Source organism: Mauremys reevesii, unplaced genomic scaffold (genome assembly GCF_016161935.1).
Source record: "Mauremys reevesii isolate NIE-2019 unplaced genomic scaffold, ASM1616193v1 Contig109, whole genome shotgun sequence".
Lineage (NCBI taxonomy): Eukaryota > Metazoa > Chordata > Testudines > Geoemydidae > Mauremys > Mauremys reevesii.
The window spans coordinates 51953-69456 of record NW_024100726.1 but is presented as its reverse complement, the minus strand read 5'-3'; the positions used below and the strand labels follow the sequence as shown (position 1 = coordinate 69456).

The window sequence follows — 17504 nt, the reverse complement described above, 5'->3', positions numbered from 1 at the left end:
AAATTAATAATGGGAAGATCATTTGTGAAATTAGTCGTCACTGACAAGATTTGTCTCTGTTCCTATTTCATGCTGTGGTGTTAGTTAGAGGAATCAGGACAGATTATTTACTATATTGATTAAACACTTAATTTTATTTAACCAAGCCAAAAACTTAGTGTCACTTATTTTTTTCTCTGTCCTAGCAAGAATGAATTGAATTTCACGACTTTCTGGAACGTGCAGTGAGATTAAATGTGGGGAATTCAGTCTGTGTGTTTGCGAGCTGATCTTTTCCTCTCACAGGTCAGTGCCTGCATTGAAATACCACAAGGGATCTAAGGGCTGGTGTACGCTGGGCACTTCACTGGCAGAGCGACGTCTCTCAGGGTGTGAAAAACCCACACCCCCAAACCCATAGAGTTAAGGTGACCTAGGCCCGGGTTAGATAGTGCTAAAGGAAAGGAAGAATTGTTCTGTCAATGTAGCTATTACAGGGATGAGAAAACCCCTCTAGTCACTGTTTACTCCAAAGTGCTATAGCAGTGCCACAGCAGCGTTTTAAACGTAGACAGAGTGAAACTAGATCTGGCTCCAGTTTGCACTCTGAATGCTCAGGTACTAAGACTTCAATAATAATAATAACAACAACAACAGCACAGTGCTTGCGTAGTTGGCAGGATTTGAACCTGCGCAGGGAGACCCCAATGAATTTCTAGTCCATTACCTTAACAACTTGGCTACAACTACTTAACCTACACTCATCTCACTGCATGATGATTCTGTTCTCACTGAATTGTCACTTCAAATTGTTTGTTCAGACCAGCTTCCCCAGCACACTCATGGCTGCATTAGTGTAAGTGTGTCAATGGCTGAACAGTGAGAGTTCCTGCCCATTTCCCTTCCAGCTGGAGCAGGATGAGAGTGTGTTTGTGGTTAATGACATTGCTATAGGTTGTTGTCCATTCCCCACACTGACAATTCAGACAGTCCCTTTCCTAGTCAAATCTCCAGCCCATCGTTCCAATAGCAGGGGGCAGGATTTATCTGGGGCACTGAGGGCTGCTGCGTGAACTCAGCCCTGCATTTCACCCTTGATGTTTCATGGACTAACAACAGCAGCAGAAAGAAAGAGCCGAGCCAATATCTCCCTGGCAGGGATGCAGGTGCCACGTCCCCTCTGTCTGACCATCACCATTGCAGGAGAGAAAGGTTCACTGGCATCGAATGCCCTGACTCAGACCAGAGACACAGGGAGGTTTTGCTGTTTATGGATCTGTACAAAGGAAATTTTGTCTCTGTGTGAAACTGAGGTCGGAAATGAAACGTCCACATGGTGGCCCAATGCTCTAGGGAATGTGGGTGAAGGACTCGGGCTGAGAAATGATTTAACAGGGGTTTGTATCAATTTATTGCCCTGATTAAAATCTATGGCTAAAAGGCAGCCACTGTTATTAGTACTTGTACCTGTGTAGGGACACCCCAGTGGGTGTCAAGTCCATTGTCTTCACCAGGGGCAGTCGATTATTTTATCAAGGTACAAATTTTTGGTCAAGGCCTGGACTCCAGAGAAAACAATACACTGCTGATAAGAAGAAGTACATCAAAAGATTTTGCAGCCACCATGGGCATAACTATGATGTGTCGTGTTTCACTCTTTATACCTGGCACCACCTCCTTTCCCTTTAGCCTTGTAGTTGACCAAGGGCAAAGCTGAACATCTCCTCAGATACCAGGGAGTGTTTATGTCCATTCCTGCGAGCTACACAGGGGTTTGATGTTGCTGTTTTAATCCTCTGGGATAAGGAACAATTCAGGCTGTCACTGAACTGAAGGAGGAAGATCAGTTTTTGACAGGCAGAGGGACGCCTCCTCTAAAGGTGTTTGTCTGGCTGGCAGTCCTGGTTCCCAGGTCTCGCCCATGGGGCTCCAGCAGTTTTGGGACCGGGTCACTCCCTTGGCCCCACCTACTGCCCCCAGGTGCTGCCCCCCCAGGGGCCCAGTCAGTGCAGCAGAGCTGAGCAGCATCTGTCTGCTCGTTCCAGTGGCTGCCGGCCCCTCCTCATGGCAGGGCAGGGTGGGGCTGGGCCTCCGCATGCTGCCCCCACCCCGAGCCCCTGCAGCCAATGGGACACTGTGGGGGTGATGCCTGGGGTCAGCAGCACATGGAGGCCCCCCAGCCTGCCCTGCCTTGGAGCCCCAGGTAAGCACCACACTCCTGACCCCCTCCTGAGCCTGCACCCCCACCCCCTCCTCATATACTCACTCCCACCCCCAAACTCCCTCCCAGAGCCTGCACCCCAATCCCCAGCCCCAACCCAGGGCCTGAACCCTAGACCTCCTCCCCCCACCCAAACTCCCTCCCAGAGCCTTAGGCAGGTGAGGGGCGGAGTTTTGGGGGATGGGTTCTGGGCGGTATGAGTGACATTATTGGCCCACTGGGAGGACTGGAGGACTGGCCCTGGCCCTAAGGTAAATTGAGGTTGAGACCCTGCTTTAAGGGATTGGAGCAATGCTGGAGAGACTGACTGGCAGGGAGCTGGGGAGCTGTGTGTGCTCCAAGGAGAGTTGTTGTGCTCTGGTGACACAGAGCGGGGGTGGGGAGTTTGTAAGCTGTGGTGTTTGTATAGAGAGAAAGTTTACTAACCCCCAGGTTAAAAACTGGTCCTGCTCTGGGCAATACATGACTCTCTCTGTTGTGAGTGTAGGTCAGTGGGTGAATGTTTCTCTGCAGGGTAATGGGTTCCTAGCTCCAATCCAAGTGATTCCCTTTAAAAACTTTTCGAATGAAAATCAATTTCCAGACCCATCTCCAGTATGTTCAGGAGTTCGCTGAATGGGGGCAGGGGGCTTGAAATGAATTTAAACACTCAGCATTTTCCTGTGCAAATGAATAAAGACCTAGCAGAGCTGTCCAGCAGCTGAAATCAGTTCCAGTCCTCGGCGTCTCTAAGAGGGACACTCGGTAGCTGAGGCATGTGGGACACCTCTGTGGTGAGGACAGGTGAAAAAATGCTGGATTCAATGAAAGCTGAGCCCATAGGAGGGGAAGGTGAACGGCAGCACCACACAGGGTCATAACACTCAGACACGGGGCTTCACTGTCACTGCCCCTGTGTTTTCCATTATTTATATCCCCCTCCCCCACACACAACACCTTCTCCCCTTGAGCCCCATCCCACCCCTCCCCCGCTCCCCCCCACACGCCATGGGACACAGCCTCTCGGTGACTCACCCAGATGGGGGCTTGTCTCTGCATCTCCCCAACAGGGGAGCAGAGAGCCGAAAGGGCCACAGGAGACCAATGGAGCTAGGCAGGGATAGAAAATACTTCCCCACCCTTCCCAAGAGTCCCGTTAATCTCCCCCATGGGACGTTCCAGCATCAGGTGGGCTCAAAGCACCAACCTTCCCCTGAGCAACGGAAGGGGGAACCAGCTCTATCACATGGAAGGCGGCTCCCCACCTCTGCTGCTGCCATCCTGCAGCCTTTAACATGGATTTGTTTTAGCTAATGCAACCCCCCACTCCGCTAAACCATCCGTGAAACATGGAGACAAGCTCCTGAAAGCAGGGCCCAGTGGGGCAATGGGTTAGTGCCCAGTAGTGACAGAGCAGTGTAGAGTGGAGTCATACTGAGGTTGTGAGTTCAAACCTCATCTACAGCACTAGTTTCCTTCAAGCAAATGGCTTCTGCCAATCATCTTGCCCTGCAGAAAATACAATGGCAGCTCAGAAGACACCAAGATCACCTTGCTTTAGAGAGAGCAGGGCAGATTCCACAGATCCCCCAGGCTCTGCTCTCCACCAGCCGTCTGTGTCAGGAGGGGTCAGGCAGAGCCCAGAGCACTGCCCCTGAGGTCCCTTCCAACCCTGGTATTCTATGATAGGGTCACCAATGTTCAGAGAAACTAGCACAAGCTGGTCCCATGGTGTAATTGTTGGCATGCTGAAATCTGAGTTCAAATCTCAGTGGGACCTTGTGGTAAATCCCTGGAGATCCAAGTGCTTTCCTATCTCCAGCTGTATAAGAATGAGTTGTTTATCTTGTGCTGAGTGACTCATACCCCCTGGAGCCAGGTCTTTGCTTGGAATGGGGTCTAGAAGTGGCTGTGGTTTGACTGGGTGTTTGGGATTTCTGATGCCCACAAGTCTGGCCGTTGTGCTTTCTACCACACTTTTCCTCTTGCCTAATGGCGCTTGAAGAAAGGAGTGTCAGGGCCAGGTTTCCTAGTCAGGGAAAGGCAGGAGGGAGGCAGAGTCCCAGGCTGGAGCCCAACACCTCTCCTCCTCTGGGCACCTAGGACAGAGGTGGCTGGTGCTGACAGCTCCAAGGGAAGGCTTAAAAGCCACAGAGCAACCAAGGGCAGGGCAAGAGGAGGGGAGAACCATGCCTATGTGTGGCCAGCAGACAGCCACAGAGACACCCAGCCAGGCTGCTCCCTGCTCCCTGGCATGCTGAACCCCCACTGAAAACCACCCACAGCCAGCTGCTGATGCTCTGTGGCCAACATCAGAAGATGGTAGGAAGGCAGGGCCAGCCCCCCTGGTGGGGCCTCTTACCATTCCCACTCAAGGTGCTGACTTTGGCCGTGGGGCAGGAGATTTTACCCCAAGAGGCTTTTCCCCAGCGGGCAAGAAGCAGAGAAACACCCAGGCTCCCAAGGTGCTATGTAGCAACCCCCTCAAGCACAGGGACAGGCGCACACTTGGAAGAGGGAAACTGCTCCACACGCTAGCCCGGGCAGCCGCCCAGTTTCTTTGGCAAGTCAGGAATGGCAAAGGCGAGACTGGAAGCACCTGGGACTCATGCCCCAGCCTTTGTGACACCCAACCCCCAACTCCTTCCCAGGGCTCTAGCTGAAGCCAGAGCATTGGCCTGAGCAGCCAAGAAGAGGTTCCAGCCCTGAAGGGAGCAGGACTTTCAGCACAAAGGTAAAATTGCACCAACACAACCACGAAGGGACTCGAATCCTCAATCGCTTGATCCGAAGTCAGACGCCTTATCCATTAGGCCACGTGGTAACATGATAAAAACCCCTCCAAGCACTTCTTTGGAAAAGGCAGAAACTGTGTTTCTCAGGTCCTCTACTGGGGGGGGCCGAGACTCTCTGGGCACAAGAAGTCGAGTTCCCAGCGAGATGTGAGACAATTCTCTGGAGCCAGGTACAGGACTTTGGCAGGGAGGCTCTGGCATGAGGGATTGGGGTACAGCGGACAGACCGGCTGTCTAGGTGCTTAGATTTGGTCTCACTGAGGAGAAGGAGGAATCCTGCTGATAGGCAGTGGCTGTGGAGAAAAAGTGGGATGTCCAGACTGCTCAGGTCTCCTTCTTCCAGCTCCTCATCTGGCAGAGCTGCTCCACCGGCCTGGACAAGTCCTCTGCATGCACAGCAAATAGCTCAAGAGCCATTTCTGCCCAAACCTGTGCTGGGGGGTGAGCTTCTGTCTTCCCTGTCCCATCCGTGCTAGAGCAGACCACTAGATTGAGAGAGACAGTCAACAACTATTAAGGCTCAGATTATATAAAGGGGGTCACAGAATTTGTGACTTTCAGAGATCTCAGTGACATTTTCCACCTCAGCCCTGGGGCAGCAAGACTGGACCTGTCAGCCAGTGTGGGCCCCACAGCTATCAGCCACCAGTGGCGGAAGGGGTTCCCACAGGCCCATGCCACCATGGATGGACCCCACAGCTCTCAGCTACTATGGGTGGATCCCAGAGCTCCCAGCCACGGGGGGTTGTGCCGATCAGGTGTCCACACTAAGCTCGGCATCAATATGGTGATCCCGGGGGAGCTTGGGCTCCCCAGGTTGCCTAAGGAGGGGTGAACCCACCCAGGTCGGAAACGGAGCAGGTCAAAACTCCCGTGCCGATCAGTAGTGGGGTCGCGCCTGTGAATAGCCCCTGCAGCATAGCCTGGGCAAGACAGTGAGACACGGTCTCTTTTTAGACACCCCCCACCCCCGCAGAGACTGGATGTGGGGATGGGAGCACCCATTGTGGGGATCCTGGACTGGTGGGAGGGAGGCACCATGTACCAGGGATCCTGAAACGCAGACTAGGGACACCCACACACCAGGGATCTTGCAGCAAGAGCTGCGGTCTTGATTTAAAAACTGCAAGTGATGGGGAATTTACCACCTCCCTTGCGGAGCTTGTTCCACTAGATAATTAGCCTCACGGTTAAAAAATGGTCATTTCCAGTTGGGATTTTCTGACATCAACTGCAAGCCAATGGGGTCTTGTTCAACCTTTGTCTGGTGAATTAAAGAACCCTTTAAATCACATATTCCCCCCTCTGGGAATTTGTAAAACGTATTTAAACCAGTGATTAAATCGCCTCTTAACCTCCAGTCAATGAAATCAATTGAGCTTCTTCAGTCTCTCGCTGTAGACATTTTCCTTGTTTTTAAAGGCAAAAATCCTGATCTTTCCAGTGGGAGCTTCTGCTTCAATGTTCAGTTTGGGGAGGGCTTTGGCTGCACTCAGGGCTAGTCTACACTTACCAGCCGGGTCGACGCGGTGAGTTCGACTTCTCGGAGTTCGAACTATCGCGTCTAATCTGGACGCGATAGTTCAAACTCCGGAAGCGCCGGGGTCGACTCCGGTACTCCACCACTGCAAAAGGCGGTGGCGGAGTCGACCTTGGAGCCGCGGACTTCGATTCCGCGGCGTCTGGACGGGTGAGTAGTTCGAACTAGGGTACTTCGAATTCAGCTACACTAGTCACGTAGCTGAACTTGCGTACCCTAGTTCGACCCCCGCTCTTAGTGTAGACCTGCCCTCAGAGATCTGCCCATGGGTTACAATCTGTGAGCCGAAGGGTCGAGCACAAACAGCGTTTAGATGGGACCGTTAGTGCTGCCCCCGTGTGGCCAAAGATTAGAACTGACCAGCAGAGTTTACAGCTGGAGCCTGGGACGCTCCTGAACAAACTGGGCCCAAAGACTCTCGCGTGGGATCCTCGCTGTGCAGCAGGAGGCAGAGGGAAGCTGATTGTCAGGGCTCAGGGCAGCTCCCTGCCAGGCTGAGCTGGTGTCTGTGCTAAGCTCGGCATCAATCAGGTGATTCTGGGCAGTTCGGGGTCCCCGGGCTCCCACAGGAGGGTGAAGCAGGTCACCCCTGGAGCAGGGTAAAGCTGCAGGGTGACAGTGGGGTTGCTGCCCCTGTGAACAGCTGCTGTAGCACCACCTGGGCAGGACAGGGAGAGCCAGTTATACCCCCCCCAGCCTGTATCGGGGGATGGGAGCACTCACACCCTGGGGACCCACCCACCAGAGATCTACTGGGGGGGAGAGTGGCACCCACACACCAAGGATGTTGTAGGGGGGGACAAGGGCATCCACACTCCGGGATCCTCTGCAGAGGGACGGACACCCACACATCCAGGATTCTGTATGGGGGGCAGAGGTACCCGGACACCTGGGCAGGGGATGGGGGGGCACCGAAACATCCGGGATCTTACATGGGAGGACAGAGGAGCCTGCACTCCGACATGAGACGGGGGCAGGGGGAGCAGGAGCATTTCCCAGTTCCAGGCTGTCCCCATCTGGCCAAGGCACAGAGCTCACAAGCAGAGTTTAAAGCTCCAGCTGCCAAGCTGCAAAAGAAGCCGGGCTCTGTGGCTGGTGCCTGTGATCCCAGCTCCTGGGGAGGCTGAGGCTGGTGGATCACTTGAGCTCAGGAGTTCTGGGCTGCAGGGGACTGTGCCGATCAGGTGTCCACACTAAGTTCAGCATCAATATGGTGATCCCGGGGGAGCTTGGGGTCCCCAGGTTGCCTAAGGAGGGGTGAACCAGCCCAGGTCAGAAACGGAGCAGGTCAAAACTCCTGTGCTGATCAGTAGTGGGGTGGTGCCTGCGAATAGCCTCTGCAGCATAGACTGGGTGAGACATGGTCTCTTTCTATACAGACACCCCCCATAGAGCCTTGGGGGGGGGATGGGAGCACCCACATGCTGGGGATTCTGACTTGTGGGGAGGGATGCCCCCCTGCAACATGGATCTTGAAAAGGGGAACAGCGACACCCACAGAGCCTGGATGGGGGGCAGGGGAACCACACACCGGAGCTAGTTCATGGGGTGGGGGACACACCCATATGCACCATTCTTAATGAGAAGAACAGGGGCATCCGCACAACACGGATCCTTAACGGGTGGGGGGAAACCCACACACTCCACTATTAACCAGGAGGGACAGGGGCACCAGACACCCCCAGTAGCGTGGAGAACCCCCACATCCACCGGATCCCTCATGGGGGGGTAAGACAGAGGGGATTGTAATGGGGCCCAGCGCACCCACACACCGGGGATTGTTAAGGGTTGAAGGGACAGGGACACCCACACACACTGAGATCACATCATTGGAGGAACGCAAAACCTCCACAGAAGGACCTGGTCTGTTCCATGATGGCAGCCCAGCCTGGGTGAGTCAAAGTCTCTTTTTATACAGCCACGCCCCAGAGATCCTGACTAGGGGGAGAGAGACGCCCACCCACCAGAGATCCGTAATGGTCTAGGGTGCACCCACACACCAGGGATTCTTATGGTTGCGAGGAATGGAGACAGCCAGACATACTGAGATCACTTCCTCCAAGGAGCCTGGGCCAGACAGGGAGACACAGTCCCCCTTTACATATCTGCCAGACAACCTTCCTCCCACTCTCTCCACATAATGTTCTTATCTGGAGGTGAAGCCAGGGAAACCACATGGAGGATTCTTATCTGGGGAACTGGGGGGATTGTTACCACCAGGGATTGTTAAGGGCAGGAGGAACAGGGACTCCCACCTCTGCAGCATGGGGGTGGGTCGCCTGCTGGGCTCATCGGGGCATATTTCACCTCGTCAGCTCCCTGCCATTGCCTTGGGGGCCCCTTGTTCGCTGCCTCTGGTACCCAGTTTAGCCTCCTTCCTGAGGGCTGAAACGCTTTGATCTATCTAAGGTCTGTGGGATCAATACGTGTCATGGTGAAATTCTGTGTTATTCGGGGTCAGACTAGCTGAGCTAATGGCCCCTTCTGCCCTTAAACACCATGAAAACATTTCCCTGGTTTCTCCTTGCGCCTGACAGACACCACGGTGAGGGGCCCAATAGAAGATCCTGGACACAGCGCTCTGGCTCTTACTTTACTTGGGGACGTCAGCGCTTTCCTAGCAAAGCTGCTGCTAAAGCGCTGGATTTGGGGAACGGTTCGGCTCCGATTCAGAGATCTGCCTGCGGGTGTGAACCTGCCACGAGGAGCGGGAAACGCAACCAGCAACGGGAGGCGTTGGCTGAGCTCCAGGCTGCCCCCGTGTGGCCAAAGCTTAGAACTGAGCAGCGGAGTTTAAAGCTGGCGCTGGGAGGGACCTGAACACACGGGGCACGAAGGCTCCTGCGTGTGACGCTTGTTGGGTGGGCAGCTGAGCGTAGCTGATTGCCGGAGTTCAGGGCTGCACCCCGGGGTGCTGAGCAGGTGTCTGTGCTCAGGTTGGCCTCGCTATGATGGTTTCCTGGAAGTTTGGGGTCGCCAGTTCCCCCTAGAGTGGGGGGAGCCCACCCAGGAAAGGAGGCTTTCAAAACTCTGGTACCAATAGACAGTGGGACTGCCCCTGTGAAGAGCCGCTGCAGCCCCGCCAGGGAGAGCCGGTCTCTCTTTATGCAGCCCCCCCCCATTCCTCAGGATGAGGGTTGTGCTCAAAGATCTGTGCCCCGTGTTTTCACCTCCATGTGAAGCGCGCAGTGCAAATAACCCTCAGCCCATCAGCTCAGTTCCAGGCTCCACTTCCACCAGCTCTGAGCACAGAGCTCCCAGGCTGAAGCCTGAAATTGGAAGCGGGAGACCCTATAACCAGCCAGGCCCCATGGCTGGTGCCTGTGATCCCAGCTCCTGGGGAGGCTGAGGCCGGCGGATCGCTTGAGCTTAGGAGTTCTGCGCTGCAGGGGGCTGTGCCGATCGGGTGTCCACACTAAGTTCAGCATCAATATGGTGATCCCGGGGAAGCTTGGGGTCTCCAGGTTGCCTAAGGAGGGGTGAACTGGCCCAGGTCAGAAATGAAGCAGGTCAAAACTCCCATGCCAATCAGTAGTGGGATCGCACCTGTGAATAGCCCCTGCAGCGTAGCCTGGGCAAGACAGTGAGACACAGTCTCTTTTTATACAGACACCCCCGCAGAGACTGGGGGGGGGGGATGGGAGCACCCACACGCTGGGGATTCTGACTTGGGGGAAGGGACGCACCCAAGCAACACGGATCTTGAAAAGGGGAACAGAGACACCCACAGATCCTGGATGGGGGCAGGCAGGGGAAACCACACACGGGAGCTAGTTCATGGGGTGGGGGACAGAGACACCCACCAGAGATCCTGGATGGGAGCACCCACACGATGGGGATCTTGAACTGGGAGGAGGGAAGCACCATGTACCAGAGGTTCTGAAGGGGGAACAGGGACACCCACACACCACGTGTCTTGCAGCAAGAGCTGCGGTCCTCATTTACACAGGGCAGTGATGGGGAATTAACCACGTCCCTTGCAGAGCTTGTTCCACTAGATGATTAGCCTCATTGTCAGGGCCGGCTTCAGGAAGTGCGGGGCCCAATTCGAACAGTTTCGATGAGGCCCTGGCAGGGACGACAAACAAAAAAACCCTTAAAAAAAACCCTTTCATTTCTTCCATGTATTATTTACTTTCCATGACTATATAAATAATAACAAAATTATCTATTACATACATTGCATCATATATTAATTAGCTGATTTGCACTTTCATATTAGGAAAATAATTTGTTTTGATAGTTGTACAACTGATTTTCTTCACTGTTTATTTTATTAAAATGTATAAATATTTCCTTATTAATATAAAATTGCCCCCTCCCCCCCCAGTGCTGCCCCGCCCCGTGGAAACAAACCCTCCTTCCCCAGCTCTGCCCCATCGAAACAAGGTTCGGTGGGGGCGGGGGGCAGGAAGAAACAGCACACATGGGGTGACCAGATCACAGCAGTAAAATAAGACCTGCCCCCTCCCTGCTCAGCCCCACCATCACACCCCTATTCACCCCCTAACCCCCTCCGCTGGCTTGCTGCATCCCTCCTAGTCAGTCCCCACCCACCACTCGCCTCCTTTCACCTTCTCCTTCCCCTGCCAGAAACCCCCATGCCCACCCCTAGAGTCCCTGCTGGCTCACTGCTCGCCTCTTTGCCCACCCGCCACTTGCCCCCTCACCCTCTCCCCCAAGTATAACGCCTCATTCAAAGCCCCAGGGGTCACTATATCACTGCACACAGCAGTCAATCAATGCAGTTGTAGATAAATCTCTGCATTATGCATTTTTGTATAACTTGTATATCACTTTGTATTGAACCTTGGTAATATGTTATAGCAGGCCCTAAAGGTAGTGTAATTAAGGTAAAAGAAAAATGTCTTTTTGCTAGAAGTAGAATAAGATCTTCCCCCCACGTTGTAATCAGTTGCCCTGTTGAATGAATGAGGTGTGATTGAGGAAGGTGTGGAAGGCAGCACCTCCAGACACCTGCAAGCCTTGGAGAGGGGCTGGGAGCCAGACGGAGGAGAGCTTTGCCCAGGCTGAGTGGGATGGAGTTTGGGTGCTTCGTGCAGGCTCTGGGCTGGGGCACGGGGTGGGGTGCAGGAAGGGTGGAGGGGTGCAGGCTCTGGGAGGGAGTGCGGAGGGCTGGGTGCAGGCTCTGGGACAGAGTTTGGGGGCTGGAGAGGGGGTGCTGGGTGCGGGAGGGGGAGGGGAGGGGACTGCCATCACATGTGGCTTCCTTCCTCCTCTGCTGCCCCTCACCATAGCCTCGGTGGGGAATGGGGCTGCCCCTTGCCCAGTGTTTGCAGGAGTGGTGGCTGGGGGGAAACTCAGTCAAACTCTGGTTTTACTCTTTCGTTGATGGGTCACTTTAACCCCTTACACACCCTTTCCCGCCTCTCTCACCCCACTTTTCTACTGGGCTTGTTTGCTCTTTTCGGTGGAGCCAGATGAAAACCACAAACCTCAGTGAGAGCAACAGGCTGGAAGACTAGACTGAACCCACCACCCAGCCTAGTCCATCCCAGAGCCCAGGACTGAGGGCAAATGTCCCCCCACCCCCAGGCCACCTGTTTCCACTCCTGGCCTCTCCCAGCACTGCCAGCGATTCTGTATGGCTGCATCAGGCGGGATTTCAACCGGACCCCCGCTAAATTCACCCCTGTTTTGCAACCACTCTGCACCAATAGCACCTCCCTTCCCTGCCCTAGAGCTGCTGGATGGCTAGTAAGCTGAGCTGGGCATTTGATTGATCTGGAATATTATCATGCCCCCCCTCAAAAAACCCTTAATATCCACACAGCTTTGAGTGGGGAATAGCCCCTCCACCAAGCCGGTCTAATTTATTGTTGTAGGGCAAATGAAGGCGCCATAGTTTAATGGAAATATTCAGCCCCTACAGCGGTCTTGCAGCAGGGAAAGCAGAGGTGATGGGAAGGGAACTGGTCTGGATAGGAGCCCCAGTCCCCTTCCTTTGCAAAATAATTTGGAGAGGGGAATCAGATCACCCCGTGCCTCAGTTTCCCCTCTTGCCAGGAAGGGGAGGGGAGAGAAGTCTCAGCCTGCCGTGTTGCAGACCTTTCACATTCTCCCCTCTTGATGTATTTGGTTTCCTCCTCAAACCTCCCTCTCTCTCTCACCTGGAGTTCACAGCACTAAGTACCGGCTCGGGGCTTTTTTCCTGGGTTACATGATCCCGGCTTTAGTTTTGAACCAGACACAGGCAGGCACCAACTCACCCTCAAACAGCAACACCACGAAAACCACAACACCAGCCCAATATTACAGACCTAGGGGGAATCACAGGGTCAGACACTCACGGCTGGAAGCCCCAGCAGCTGCTCAGGTGAGCGAGGTGCACGGCAGAGATTCCTGTCTCCCACCGGGCCGGAAGCTCCCTCGGCGTCTCCTCCAGGTGAGTGCTGGGGGTGGGGGAGGGGAAGGAAGGCTGCAAAGCACATGTGCCTCCTCCCCTCCCCCCTCCTGACCTGCAACACCCAGGCGGCTGCCTCTGCCTCAGCCCTCAGCCGGCCAGGGTCTCTCGTTGCCTAGCAACAACAGCTGCTGCTTCCGGGAGAGACGCTGCCGGCGCGGGGCCCTCTCAGGCGTGGGGCCCAATTCAGGGGAATCGGGCAAATCGGCCTAAAGCCGGCCCTGTGCTCAACACTACAAGTTTATATCGAATTGAGCAGCGTTAAATCGCATTAACTCTGCACCCGTCCACACAACGAAGCCCTTTATATCGATCTAAAGGGCTCTTAATACCGGTATCTGTACTCCTCCCCGACGAGGGGAGTAGCGCTGAAATCGGCATTGCCATGTCGGATTAGGGTTAGTGTGGCCGCAATTCAATGGTATTGCCCTCCGGGCGCTATCCCACAGTGCACCATTGTGACCGCTCTGGACAGCAATCTGAACTCGGATGCACTGGCCAGGTTGACAGGAAAAGCCCCATGAACTTTTGAATTTAATTTCCTGTTTGCCCAGCGTGGAGCTCTGATCAGCACAGGTGACCATGAAGTCCCAGAATCAAAAAAGAGCTCCAGCAGGGACCATATGGGAGATACTGAAGCTGATCTCTCTATGGGGAGATGAATCTGTTCTATCAGAAATCGGTTCCAAAAGACAAAATGCCAAAGCATTTGAAAAAATCTCCAAGGCCATGATAGACAGAGGCCACAACAGGGACTCAATACAGTGCTGAAACTTAAGGAGCTGAGACAAGCGTACCAGAAAGCCAAAGAATGAAATGGACGCTCACGGAGGGAGGGGCGACTGACGTCTGTAGCTATCCCACAGTTCCCGCACTCTCCGAAAACCATTTCAATTCTTGGCTGAGTTCCCAAAGCCTGAAGGGTCAAAAACATTGTTGCGGGTGGTTCAGGGTATATGTCGTTCCCCCCCTCCCCCCTCCTGTGAAAGCAAAGGGGAAAAAAATCATTTCTTGCCTTTTTTCAATGTCACCGTATGTCTACTGGATGCTGCTGTCAGACGCGGTGCTGCAGCGCTACACAGCAGCATCCCCTTCCCTTCCCGACAGCAGACGGTACAGTAGGACTGGTATCAGTCATCGTCATCCCGTGAGTGCTCCTGGCTGGCCTCGGTGTGGTCGCCCGGGGCGCCTGGGCAAAAATGGGAATGACTCCCAGGTCATTCTCTTCTTTAAGCTTTGTCTAATGGAGATTCAGTCCTGCCTGGAATATCATAGCAGCTGGAGGCTGCCCTCCCCTCCCGCCTTTGAGCTCTACTTGCAGAGGCAATAAAGTCAGTGTTGTTTCAAATTCCTGCATTCTTTATTACTTCATCACACAAATGGGGGGATAACGGCCACAGTAGCGCAGGAGGGGTGGGTGAGGAGGGAAGCAACGGGTGGGGTTGTTGCAGGGGCACCCCATAGAATGGCATGCAGCTCATCATTTCTGTGGGGTGTCTGGGGCTCTGACCTGGAGCGGCCATTTGCCTCTCTGGTTCTTTAGTAGGCTTGCCCGATAGTCCAGACAGGACTGACTCTCCCTTTAGACAAAACTTAAGGAAGGGAATGACCTGGGGAGTCATTCCCATTTTTGTCCATGCGCACCTGGCCAATCTCACCGAGGCCAGCCAGGAGCACCCATGACAGCAACAAATGGTACAGTATAACTGGCAATTGTCATTGTCAAGTTGCAAAGCAGCAGATGGGACAGTATGGCTGGTAACCATCTTTGCTATAAGAACAGGAGTACTTGTGGCACCTTAAAGACTAACAAATTTATTTTAGCATGAGCTTTCGTGAGCTACAGCTCACTTCTTTGGATGCATAGAATGGAACATACAGACAGGAGATATTTATACATACAGAGAACATGAAAAGGTGGAAGTATGCATAACAACAGGAAAAGTCTAATCAATTGAGATGAGCTATCATTAGCAGGAGGAAAAAAAACTTTTTGAAGTGATAATTAAGATGGCCCATAGAAGGTGTGAGGAGAACTTAACATAGGGAAATAGATTCAATTAGTGTAATGACCCAACCATTCCCAACTTGCAAAAGGCAAGGGGATGCTGCTGTGTAGCGCTGCAGTACCGTGTCTGTCAGCACCATCCAGTAGACATATGGTGATAGTGAAAAAAGGCTGAACGGGCTCCATGGTTGCCATGCTATGGCGTGTGCCTGGGCAATCCAGGGAAAAGGGAGCAAAATGATTGTCTGCCATTGCTTTCACAGAGGGAGGATTGACTGACGACATTTACCCAGCATCACCCACGACACTGTTTTTGCCCCATCAGGCGTTGGGATCTCAATCCAGAATTCCAATGGGCGGGAGAGACTGCAGAAACTATGGGATAGCTATGGGATAGCTACCCACAGTGCAACGGTCCAGAAATTGACGCTAGCCTTAGTACATGGATGCACACCGCTGAATTAATGTGCTTAGTGGGGCCGCGTGCACTCGACTTTATACAATCTGTTTCCAAAAACTGGTTTCTGTAAAATTGGAATAATCCCATAGTGTAGACATACCCTGTGATTAACAACTTTGGTGGCTAATTGAAAGGCTGATGGTTCAAACCCAAGTGAAGATGGAGGTGGTTTTTTTTTAGTGATGAGAATCCAGTACATTTTAACAGGCAGAAAATCTCCTCAATGCTACTCTAGCCTCATTAGGCAAGCATAAGGAGCATTTTTGCCAGATGCACTGGTGGTATAGTGGTGAGCATAGCTGCCTTCCAAGTAGTTAATCTGGGTTCAATTCCCAGCCAATGCAAAGATATGATGTTTTCTCCCCTGGGAATTGGTTTAATTTCAGTCACATTGTATCAGTTTACCAAGGGAATGAGAGAATCAATGTCCTGCAGGTCATTCAACACAGAATGGAGGAAGAAAGGGGCGGGACTATACAATGAGCTGTTGGAGTTATCCTGGTATTACAATGTTTGGTTTATTTTTTTAAAAAACTTCCTTTACTTCCCTCTCCCTTTTAGACTCAGAGCCTTTAAGGTCAGAAGGGGCCAGTGTGATCATCTAGTCCGACCTGCTGCACCTTGCAGGCCAAAAGACCCCACCCACCCACTCCTGTAATAGACCCGGGACGGGAGGCAGCTCTGTGCTCTGCCCCTACCCCAGGCAGCACATGGAGGCTCTCTGCTCCCCTCCCCCAATGGGTGTGCAGAGATGTGCCAACAGCAGTAAGGTGGCTCCCTGCCCACTCTGCCTCCGTCCCTCCGTGCCGCTCCCAGAAGTGGCCGGCATGTCCCCATCCCCGGGGCGGGGGGAGTGTCTCCATTCATTGCCCCTGCCCCGAGTACCAACTCTGCAGCGGCCATTGGCCAGGAACTGCAGCCAATGGGAGCTCTGGGGGCGGTGCCTGCAGGCAGCGGCACACAGAGACCCCCTGGCACGGCCCAGCTAGGAGCTGCTGCCAGAGGGTTGTGTGTACCGGTCACTTTGGGAGCTGCACTGCCCGGGGTAAGCGCCACCTCTCCTGCACCCCAACCCCCTCCCCCAGCGCAGAGCCAGCACCCCACACCCAAATTTCCTCACAGAGCTTTGCTTGTCTTCCTTTCACCCAGAACCGTCTTTCTTCTCCTGGGCTGCAAGTAGCCATCCCTGGGAAGCCAAGAGGCAGGCACAGGATTCTACCTCCCAGCAGCCAACCGCACCTCCCCAGGCTTTGCAGAACGACTGGTGACGCTCTACTAACCCCACTTAGCCGCACTGAGGCACTTAGCTTCTGCCCTGCCTTCCTCAGCTCGACTTTCCTCTTTTGCCCCATTCCTGCCTCACTTCCTCCTTTGGCAAGTCACACAAAGGAGGCCAGCAGGAAGAGCCGGCCGCCATAGGCCAATCTCCAAGGGCAGAGGAGACCAAGCCACAAATCTTCAAAAGGTGACTGGCCAAGATCCTCTAGCTTTCCCGTGCTGATGCCAAGGCTTTTTCTCAGCTCATTTCACCACCTTCTGCCCTGCAGGGGTTGAGTTTATCGTAGGTGTTACCCAAAATTGGGCCAGCTAGTAAGCATAGGGAGCACTAATGACCCACCAGAGTTTGGCAGAAAGCAGCACATTTATTATACTGACAGCTAAGCTCAAAAGAAGAAGTGGGGGGTGTCACACTCACACTTGTATACTCACGCTCCCTGGACAGGCACAGCACTGGAGATGTCAGGATTCGGCAAGGTAAGTGTCCCACAGTGCAGCTATGGACGGTGCGATGAAGGTAAGTCTTCCTGAGGCACAATGAAATACAACGCAGAGAACCACTGGCCAGGCGGTCCGGGCAAAGGGCATTCACTGGAGGTACAAGCTTGTGAGTGCTCTCCTGAGCACAGGGTCCCTTCCCCTTTTAAGGGCCTGCACCTCATGGCCTGCGACTAGAGATGACTTGGCTGCATCTGGTTGGTCACACTCCACCTTGGGCAGTGTCCATGCTCTGGGTGTGTGAGTGCTGCCTATTTAGCGTCCCAGACACCTTGTCTACCTGGGAGCTCTTCTGCTCTTCAACCAGCCCATTCATCCCACC

The 17504-nt window shown here is 53.6% G+C and overlaps 1 non-coding gene across 1 annotated transcript; it reads left to right on the top strand.

Moving 5' to 3' along the window:
• The first annotated feature begins 15678 nt into the window (after nucleotides 1-15678).
• TRNAG-UCC lies at nucleotides 15679-15750 on the top strand. Its single transcript has one exon. It is a non-coding gene; the product is annotated as a tRNA-Gly (tRNA).
• The last annotated feature ends 1754 nt before the right edge of the window (nucleotides 15751-17504 follow it).